The 11,048-nt window shown below is 43.1% G+C and overlaps 1 protein-coding gene across 2 annotated transcripts in view; it reads right to left on the reverse strand.

Annotated features, from left to right (window-relative positions):
* The window catches only part of PAPLN (papilin, proteoglycan like sulfated glycoprotein), a 111,474-nt gene extending 101,260 nt beyond the window's left edge, over positions 1-10,214 (reverse strand). For both annotated transcript variants that reach the window (XM_088471269.1, XM_088471268.1), the window contains exon 1: positions 9,848-10,214. The gene's annotated coding sequence lies outside the window, so the exon portion shown is untranslated. The remainder of the gene's footprint in view (positions 1-9,847) is intronic.
* Between the last annotated feature and the right edge of the window lie 834 nt (positions 10,215-11,048).

Genomic DNA, 11,048 nt, shown 5'->3' on the forward strand with positions numbered 1-11,048 from the left:
AGCAATAGGTCGACACCAGATGGTTCGACAGTCAATAGGCCGACATGGACAAAAGGTCAACGGGTACCAAAGTTTGACATGGATGTAGGTCGACAGGTACAAAAAGTCGACAAGTACTAAAAATTAATACAAAAATGGTCGACTTGTTATTGTTTTATAGGGTTAGGCACTAGGAGGGACAGTTAAGGTCAGGCACTAGGATGGATGGTTAGACACATACCGGAGCGTTTGGGTTAGCCACTAGGAGGGACAGTTAGACACATAACGGAGGGTTAGGGTTAGGCACTAGGAGGGAAGGTTAGACACATACCGGAGGGTTAGGCACTAGGAGGGAAGGTTAGACACATACCGGAGGGTTAGGGTTAGCCACTAGGAGGGAAGGTTAGGGTTAGGCACTAGGAAGGATGATTAGGGTTAGACATTAAGGGGATTGTTAGGGTGAAGATTTTTGTGTTGACTATTCACATGTCGACCTTTTGTGTCTGTCGACTTACATCCATGTCAACCATTTGGTGTCAATCTATACACTGTCAACCTTTTGATTTCTGATCACCACCCGTGATAGTGACAGCTATCACTTTACTGCAAACCTCTTTGCCAGGACATGCTCCTGTATATATCGCTGTCCCAAAAAGGGGTTTTGGGAAATAGGCCCACAAAATAATTTACTCAAACTGCTGCAATATGTGGCAATAAGAAATTCTAATTTTATTTACCCAGGTCTGTCTCCCCTCTAGTCTCTCCTGTCATCGCCTCCCATGGCCTATACCCGATACCACTAAATTAATTTGGAAACTCATTAAGCGTATTCTCAAAGCAGCAGGGTGTCTGATGGCAGCCCATTGGAAAAACCCTCACTCACCCTACAACACCTCTGTTCTTATTAAGAAAGTATAGGTGGTATACAGGCTCAAACCCATTACTAGTATCCTTCATATTAGCCCTCACCTATTTTCATTGTGATTGGGGTACACAGGCTGACCATTTTGAGACACAGCAAAACCTCTTTTTAAATCCACCTGTCCATCTATACAAACAGTTATTGTTGAAATTCTGTAAATGTACCAGCAACTGAACACAGTCGCTTGTTCTTCTTTCTACACGAGATTACCCCCACACGCCCCTCCACCAATGATAGCTATACCCTGTTAAACTGGATTTCTTATTTTTACTTATTATCTTTGAGAATGTGCAAGTGAAACTAGCGTTCTAAATAAAAGTAAAAATTCAGTATTGGGTGGATCCTCCAAAGTTAAACCTGTTCCAAAATACGACAAAGGTTTATTATTATTATTCGCTTTAAGGTTTGGGCTGCTAGACTGGTGTAGGTTAATATTTTAGCCTCTGGCAAATATTACATAGTCATTACATAAGATCAAATACACTGAGAATTAGTAAGCATGTGTTTACCATTTATTTATGTTTCCCATCATGGGGAGTGCAGCTTCAGCAATTGTAAAATAGAGCTCTGTAGTATATGCAGTGTGCACATTGCTTCAGATCATGTCATGGTTTACAAATTAGTGGAAAATACTTTTCCTGTGCATGGCAGACTTCCTGTAATCCCACGGAAGGGCACTCATGTGACTGAAACATCAGACAGCACAATATCTGGCACTAAGCAGCACACCAAAGGGGAATACAACAAGTACACTTATGGGAACATTTACATATAGATTTATGAACGTTTTTAACTATTTTTTTTTTTTTTTTTTTAGAAGATGTTTCTATGCCATTATTGTACTCTTAAATGTTGATTCTTTAACTCAAATATCCCATTAAATAGATATTAGAGGAGCTGCAGCTGAAATAATACACAGTCTTATATACACAATGGATCCGAGTTTGTTTACTCATGATATAAATACTCAGAGACTTCCAGGATAGTATGAACTGGAAAAGCGAAGGCCTCATCAGTAGAATATAAGAATTGTTCAAGAGAAATATTGTAATTGGAAGAAAGGGCAACAAAAAAATATACAAACCAGAACAAACGTAAATACATTTGTTGATCGCTTCCATACTTTATTAGATTTTTGTTCCAGTCAACTAAATGGCTGGTTGGAAAGATTACTCTAGATCAGTGGTTCCCAAACTGTGCGCCGTGGTACCCTGGGGAGCCTTGGGACACTTGCAGGGGTGCATCAGGTTGGTGGTCCAACACCAAATCAATTATTTATGGTCAATATAATGTAAGTATGTGGACAAACAGAAGCGCAAACATCTCCCCTACCACATAAATGAACCTAAGGATGACAGATAAGCACAATTTACTTCTCTTTACTACTTCACTACATTTTTTTCTGAATTTCTCAACAACAAACTTTTGGCTTAGGGGTGCCGTGAAAACAATACTGTTACTCTAGGGTGCCGTGATTCAAAAAAGTTTGGGAACCACTGCTCTAGGTGTATGGCCAGCTTAATTGTATGTCTGCCTTGGCTTGTGTAACCAGCTGCCTTAAGGGGCTCATACACTAGTGGTGGATCGCCACGATGTTGCGATTCCCAGATGCCTGGTCGGAGGATCGATGAGATCCACCATGTTGGATTTCACAGATTTGCCGATCACAATCAAAATATGATTGTGATTTACAAATCGGTAACATTTAACATGTGGAATTTCACCGATCCTCAGATGGATTGCAAAACATCGATGGCCGCCGGACGGCATTTCCCATCCCATCGCAGGATTCGGCGATCCGTCGGTAGGTGTATGGGGGCCTTTACCTTACACTGCACAATTTCCTGTTGAACTTGGGATAATTATCACCTGCTGTTCTAATTAGATGGATTCATGGATAAGATGTTTGACCTTAAATATAGTCATTACCTATTGCATATACCCTGCAATTGTAGGAGCATATCCACTCCTCACACCTGCTGCACACCCATCAATAATGTTTGCAGAAAAATTAATAGTTGTACTTTATATAAACATATTACAAGTCGCAAAAGGTTCAAGTTCTTGTACACTTTACATGAAGTTCCAAGCTGAGAGATACATACCATTCTCATTACTCAGAAGTATATTATACAACAATGTTCCTACTGAATGGAAATTATCTCACTAATTCCAATTTATAGTAGGTGATGATATCATTCCTTTACAATACAATTCTAATCATCTAATTTACAGGCAGCTATCAGCATATATCAGCATATAAATGACTCATGTACCCTATAACATATCAAGACACTTTAACACATTAATATGTAGACAAGGGGAAAACAAATCAACTATTGCTTTTCATCTACAGAACATCAAGTAAATGAATACTGCAATGCATGCTCTCAAGTTCAGGGGTTTTAGATGGTTCCAGACACTACAAATGGCAAATTAACTTATAGGACATCTTGCTGCCAGCTCTGTTATTAAAGAGTCAGATCATGAACTTAAACATATTGGGCCTGAGTCAAAGCCGCTCGCTGCCGCAGGCAGCTCGCAGGGTCTGTGGGCGTATTTATTTTTTTTCCTCTGGCTGCTCGCAAAGCTTTGGGAGACCTCCCACAGTTTGTTAGAGCGGACAGGAGGCAGTCGCGACAATTGGCCTTGCGACGGTCTCGGCTACCACAAGGCAGAGTGGACTTCCTTCTCTAATAGAGCAGGAAGTCCACTACTGACATCAGTGGTGTTGTCAGTAGGGCCGCCCACAAACGCCAGGCGTTCCTAAGGCAACACCTGTGTTTGTGCAGCCACCCCCCTAACCGCCTACAAAACGGGATGAGCTGTCACTCACCATCGACAGCCACCCCGTCCTGTAACGAGCCCCATAGCAATTGAGCTTCAGTCGCTGAACGGGGCTCGCGCATGCCAGAGGCGGCGAATGCACAGTGGGGAAATATCGAGCCTCTTGCGAGTGCTGTGTGCTCGCGAGCGGCTCTGAATCAGGCCCCTTATTTGCACGTGTAATGCAAATTCTTACAGAATATGGTCTTGAAAACTCTTTATTATAGCTAAGAAATAAAATATGATGTAATAATTAAAAATCCCTAAATCAAACACAAATGCCCTTATTCATTATGTCATCTAGAAATAGGGGTATATTTACTAAAGTTAGAGTTTTTTTAAATAGAGATGTTGCCCATAGCAACAAGATTCTACTTAACATTTAACTAGCACCTTGTAGAAGATAATCGCTAGAATCTGATTGGTTGCTATGGGCAACATCTCCATTTTAAAAACTCTCACTTTAGTAAATATACCCCATAATCAGAACAATCGCCACTGTAAATTATTTCAAAGTACTTTTGTTGACTGATTCAACTGGGATTCTAGAGTCTAGAATCCCAGTTGAATCAGTCAAAAAAAGTACTTTTAATAGGACATGGTCACCTATGCTGGTAGTTTGAAGAAAAAAATAAAAAGTACAACCTATATATTTCTGCTTTTAGTACAAAGTCAATAACACATACATATAGGCGCCAAAGCAGTGTTGAACACAGGGCATGATTCAGAGCCGCTCGCTAGATGCGATCGCTCACACACTGTGTATGCAAATTGCGTAGGCAGTGCTATCGCGCAGCAATGCATTAGCACGCCCAGTATTTCTTAGAGAGCGATCACATAGTGTATGTAGACACCCACCAGCCTGTTTTAAGATGCCCACTTGTGCACGTCAGGTCCAGGAAGTGTATGCAAGCATCGGTACATCGGATGCTATCGCAGTGCTTGAGGTTGACCATACCCCTACCACAAGCACTGCGAGCACTTCAGTGTAAAAACAAGCCAGGTGACGTGTACTATGATGCTGTCTTCTAATTATGCACACCTCTAAAACGCCGTTGAGATGCTCAAGCACGCCTGCGTTTCCACTTCCACTCCCCCGTTTTTAATGACCACTACTGGGGGCACAGCCTAGGGGGGACTACTACTGGGGGCATTATAAGGGGCACTGCATAGGGAGGACTACTACTAGGGGCACTATATAAGGGGCATTGCATTGGGGGACTACTACCGGGGGAACTATATAAGGGGCACTATACTTGGAGCACCGTATAGTGGCTTACTACTGGTGGCACAATATAAGGTTCACTACTGGGAGCACTGCATTGAGGGGACCACTAGGGGCACTGCATAGGGGGACTGGGGCTCTATATAAGGGGCACTGCTGCGGGCACAATATAAGGGGCAATGCATAGGGGGACTACTAGGGGCACTGCATAGGGGGGACTACTACTAGGGGTACGGCATATGCAGAACTGGGGACACTGCATAGGGAGGACTACTACTGGGGCCTCTATATAAGGGGCATTGCATAGGGGGGACTACTACTGGGAGCACTACATAGGGGGGACCACTACTGGGGGCACTGCATAGGGTGGACTACTACTAGGGGCATGGCATAGGCAGAACTGGGGACACTGCATAGGGAGGACTACTACTGGGGCCACTATATAAGGGGCACTGCATAGGGGGGACCACTACTGGGGGCACTACATAGGGAGGACCACTACTGGGGGCACTGCATAGGGAGGGCTACTACTGGAGGCACTGTATAAGGGGCACTGAATAGGGGCGACCACTACTTGGAGCAATGTATAAGGGGCACTACTAGGAGCACTGAATAGGGGGGACCACTCCACTGCATAAGGGGGGGTGGGAACTACTATTGGGGCACTGTATAAGGGGCACTGCATATAGGGACCATTGCTGGGGGCACTGCATAGGGGGGGCACTACTGAGGGCACTGCATAGGGGGACCACTACTAGCAGCACTGTATAAGGGGCATTACTGGGGGCACTGTAAGTGGTACTACTGGGGGCACTGTTTAAGTGGCACTACTGGAGGCACTGCATAAGGGGGACTGTATAAGCGTGTATTACTGTGGGCACTGTATAAGGGGCACTACAGGGGCACTGTGTAGGGGCACTCCTACAGGGGGCACCGCATAAGGGGCACTGCTACTGGGGACAAAGCATAAGGGGCACTACTACAGTGGGCATTGCAAGAGGGGCACTACTACTTGGGGCATTAAGATGCATATGGAATGGAAAAGAATGTTCCCAGAGTGACAAGAAACAGTGGTGTGTCATGTTGCCACGCCTCCATTCTCCAGTGGCCATGCCCTGTGTGGCATGTGACCATGGCCACATTTTCAGAATGCACACCTACTTGGAGTGGGGGGGTTACTTTTTTAACTAGCCCTGGGCTCCAAATACCCTAGTTACGCAACTGCCTATGCGGGGTCCTGAGGGCCGAGTTTGAGAACCACTGCATTACAAACATCAGTAATGTTTAGCAGGACTGCGAAAACATCGATACAATTGAGTACCATCGCAGCCTCACGCACACTTGCATAAGCCCTGACCTCCCTCAGAATTTGTTAACTTCCATGCACGCTATCAGACCTTAGGCTGCGTAAGGCATCACAGTGGATAAATGTATGCAAGCCCCTACAACAGCATTCAAATGCGCTGGCGCGCCTGCATTTGGCCGACCACCCCCAGTCACAACCCACAAACGGCACTTCCTGTCAATCACTCTGCGATGGGTCTGCATAGCCATTGCGATCTCAGTCCCGATCGCATATGCAGTACGCAACAATCAGCCGATTTCGTTCTTATTAGCAACTGCATTCCTTGCTGCATCAGGCCCTAAGTTATCTATAGGTTTAATTAAGGAAGCATCCAAGGTTGCCAGACTATTCTCTTTTAAAGCCATTATTGTCCTTTACTTCTGAAATGCCTATTTCAATTAAACAGCTACGCATACATAACCCCCCTTCCTCCCCCAAACTTAGCCAACACTCAGAGGTATTAATTGCCTAGATGTGTTGTTTAACGAAGTCCAATAACGTCAAGAAATCGGAGAACTCACTAGTCATTTTGCGCAAAAAAAAAAGCTAACGAGTCCTTTCTTTGTAACACCAGAAGCCTGCACATGCACCACTGTATATATCCTCTATAATATACAGTATACAGATGTATCCTCATACACCTAGCCTCAATACACCATACGGCGCAAGATAAGCCGTGCCAAGTGGGCTAGCGTAGCAACTTTTTCTTCAAATTTTGTGTCTTATTGTCATTGCAAACACAGTAAACAACACTCAAAGTGTAATGGTGTATTACTACCAGCACAGAAAAGGTAAAGTAAAAAAGGTGTAATAAGTGCAGGTGATAACAGAAATATCACTCCAATTAGGTAGAAATTAATGGTATTAATTTTTAAACCACAATAAATAGTCATAAAAACAGTACTAGTAACAAAACAACAACAACTTTATTTTGATTTAAAAAATACAAAAAGAAAACCACAAGAAAACAGTGCTGGTACAGCAAAGAACACACTGCACTCATTAGTTCTGTGTGTGGTTGGATTCACAATCCCTGGGGAAGCCTGGTTATCCAGGCAAAACATGTTGGAGAGGTTAGTGGAACAAGGGACATCAGACAGCACACAGACCCACCTAGTTCAGTGTCACTGTCCACAGCCGCACACAGAATTACGGAGTGCAGCGTGTCCTTGACTGATAGAAGACACAGGGCCTGATTCAGAGCCGGACGCTATTTGCGGTCGTTCGTTCTGAAAATAAGGGTGGCTATTCAAATGAACCGTTCGCTCTTTGCGGTCTGTTCACGCCTCTATGTCTGAACGAGCGAACAAAACTTGCGGTCGTTTTTTTGGAAACTACGCCTCCTGGCCGCTAGCATCCTACGTCATGTCCGCTATTTATTAGATTAATCGAGTACATCGACCAGCGTATGAGCTGCTCGCTATTTTTGTGGTTGGTGTTTCCTACCGCAATCATGCGAGCAGTTCTGACTATAAAATAACCCCGTGATGTGGTCAATGACGCTGCTGTATTAATTATGCACACCCATAAAACGCCCGTTTTGACCTTTAAGCACGCCTGCGTTCTGATCTCCACTCCCCATTTTCAAGCACCTTCCCCTGTTACCACCCACATACACCTCCTCCTGTCACTCAAAAAAGCAGACATTCGCTATTTAGCGAACAAACGATTTTCGGCTGTACTGACTGGTTCGCGCATGCGTATTACGATCCGTACGCATGCGCAGTTGGGCAAACATCGCTCGGAACGAACGAGCGGCCGCTTACGAGCGGCTCTGAATCAGGCCCACAGTTAGAGATAGATATTTCCATCGGCTGCTGTCCACTATTGGGAGCCCGTGTGAGAAGGACTATTTACAGCTATTCCTAGCCGCACACGTACCCACGAAGCAAGATGGCAATGCCGCAGTGCCTAAATTGCAGAACCTAAGACGCAGAGACCAGAAAAAGCTGCAGACTGTCTCCCATTGATAAGAAAACCAAAAGAGCCTTAGCTGCCCTGCGACAATGTTGGAACCTCCAGGAAGCACTGAATCTTGCCTGCTAAAACCAAGAAAAACTAGGAGGGCCCCTCCAAAAACTGTGTACTCACATTTCTGTGGATACACCAAACAAAAGACTGTTGTATCTCTGCTGCTGTACTACCCAGTAACAGTTGCCAACACTGGCCAATTAGGAGCCTTCAATACATCCACAGAGACTCCTTACTAGTCACAACCAGAAAAGAGCTAAACGCACCGATTATTTTTATTTTGCCAATACGGTTTTTTTTTTTTGTTTTTTTTTTAGAAATATTTATTGTGGTTTATAAATAAATAAATACATAAATAATAACCTGCACTTTTTACTTTACCCTTTTAGTGATCTTAGTAATATACCATTAGATTTGTACCTTCTGGGAGTTTGGGAGATCCCTCTACCTACCAACTTCTATTTTCTGCTTTTTATCTCTAGATTACCCTTTTTTATATGGGCTTGCGCTTTTTACTCCCTAGTTTTAAAACCCTTCAACGTGACGCTGGGCTGCGATATTAACAGCACAGGAATTAGTTTTAAACTTATACAAATTCGCAGATGAAGCACAACGGTACTTGCTGGAGGAAAATCTACGGTCGCTACATCGTAGCACTTTGTATACAGATTCAGAGTAATTTGCACACAGATGTACAAATGTTGCACATCACATTATTCAATGCAGTAAGTAGTTTTTCCAGCTATTTCTGTACTTTACAAAAAAAGAAAAAAAATGTAATAGACCATAAACATCATAGTTTTTAAACAAGTATTGGGCAAAAGATTTATATAAACCATTATTAAATCACAACAGAACAGATGTGACTAGCTATCGACTAGCTACTGGCAGGGCTCTAGGATAAAATTAAAGTTACTTCAGAAGCCAAGAAACTTTCTAGGTCAGAAATGTTATGTGTTTAAAGGATTTAATTTTTTTAAATGTATAGTTACAGATCATAGTGATTCACTTATTATTAAAGAGCACTGCTGTGTATGACTTTCTATGTAGCCTTTATTACCACCCCATAGGTCAGAGCGCTGGTGACCTCCACTATATTATGTTGTTATACTCTGTCCTTTTCTTCTGTAAAAAAATAGCTACCGGTACTCAGCTAAAGTTACAAGTTGATACAATATTCGACACTCTGGATAAGTGTTCAGAAACTTATATTATTCATTTTTGAAATTATTTCACCGATTTATTCCTGTTTCTGAAACTAGTTAGAAGAATTAATGAGCAGACAAAAAAAGGTACCCCTGAGTGCCACCCCAAAAACCCCTGCTTATACTCAAAATGGTCTCTAACCACTAGAACGAGCCACAAAACCATGAAGAACACTGGTCATCAAAGTCTTGGCAGCTTGAAGGAAGGTGGATATTATATATAGAATCCAAAATAGTTTATATTGGTCACACCATATAATTATCTTCATAGCACCTGCACATCATTTTTCTATTTTCCCATTAACAAGCATGGAATCTTAGAGCCTTCCCTTTCAATGGAATTCAGTAATTATCCACACAAGTAAGCGTCTTACCTTGGGCCTGCCCAGGGGGGTGAGTTCTGTACTGCAGCTGTTATGTCTCCAGTGGACTAGAAATATCACAGCTTCCCAAGATCCTGATTCTCCTCTAATTCCAGCGTACACCAGTAAAAAGTTATCAGCTTAAGTTCCACCTCTATGGCCTGCAAAGTTTCTTTTTTAACAGCCAAGTCCACACCGCAGATAAGGAAAGCAGCCGGCTCGCACAGGACCTTGCTGAGAATGGATTCCACTTTGCAGAAAGGTGTTTTTTTTTTCCTCCTTTTTAGTTTTGCCTTTCTCAGAAGCTCAATAGGCTCCTTTCTGGGTGGGACCCACTCCACTAGTTTTATTGTAGCCCAGGGTTAAACAGAAATCAGAGTGAAACACTAGACAGATGGGACTTGGGACAGCCTCTATACTGTGCGCAGCACACATGAGAATGAGGAAGTGTCTCTGTGTGTGAGTAATGAGAGAGGGGAACACATCCCTCATCCAAACTCAAAAACAAACAAAAGGAAAAACAGATTTTAGAAGCATTGCTTTTCCTAATCAGGGTTAATGACACTGTCAAGTAAACATGGCGACAAAAGACAAACAATAGCAATTGTTCACTTAATCCAAATACAGTAGTTACATTAAGCTAGGTACACACTGATAGATATATCGGCCGTTCCACTGAATGTGCGATATCTATAGTGCATCGCCGGGTGTGTACAGCTGATATGTCTGTGAACGACGTAGTTCACAGACATATTCAATCTGCCGTGCAGCACAGCAGATGGGCGCTATATATCTGAAAGATACATCGGTCATCTACTGATGTGTACGGGTGACCCGTCAATTCGCCCGTAGACATGCTGCAGGGACCCAGCGGTGATTTAAATACCCACCCAGTTGAGCTGTCAAGCCCGGCACATTGGGCAGATGCTTGGTAAGTGGGTATACCAACTTAATAACTGCTCGTTTTCGAGAAAGGGGGACATTCTTAAAAACAAAGCGCTACTTTACATATCACAATGTTTTTATGCATACATTAGACTTGAATTACCCAGTAATAGAGATTTCCAAGTTGTTTTTGGAAATCTCCATGGTAACAGCAATGAGTTACCTCTAAGTGGTGATTATGGGTAGCATAAATCCTGAAATTCCACTGCAAGCTGCATGGTCATCTCCCAAGATGGCAATCGGAATCTTCAGCTGCCCTCTCTGTGCT

This window comes from Taudactylus pleione, unplaced genomic scaffold (assembly GCF_031769625.1).
Source record: "Taudactylus pleione unplaced genomic scaffold, aTauple2 ptg000113l, whole genome shotgun sequence".
Lineage (NCBI taxonomy): Eukaryota > Metazoa > Chordata > Amphibia > Anura > Myobatrachidae > Taudactylus > Taudactylus pleione.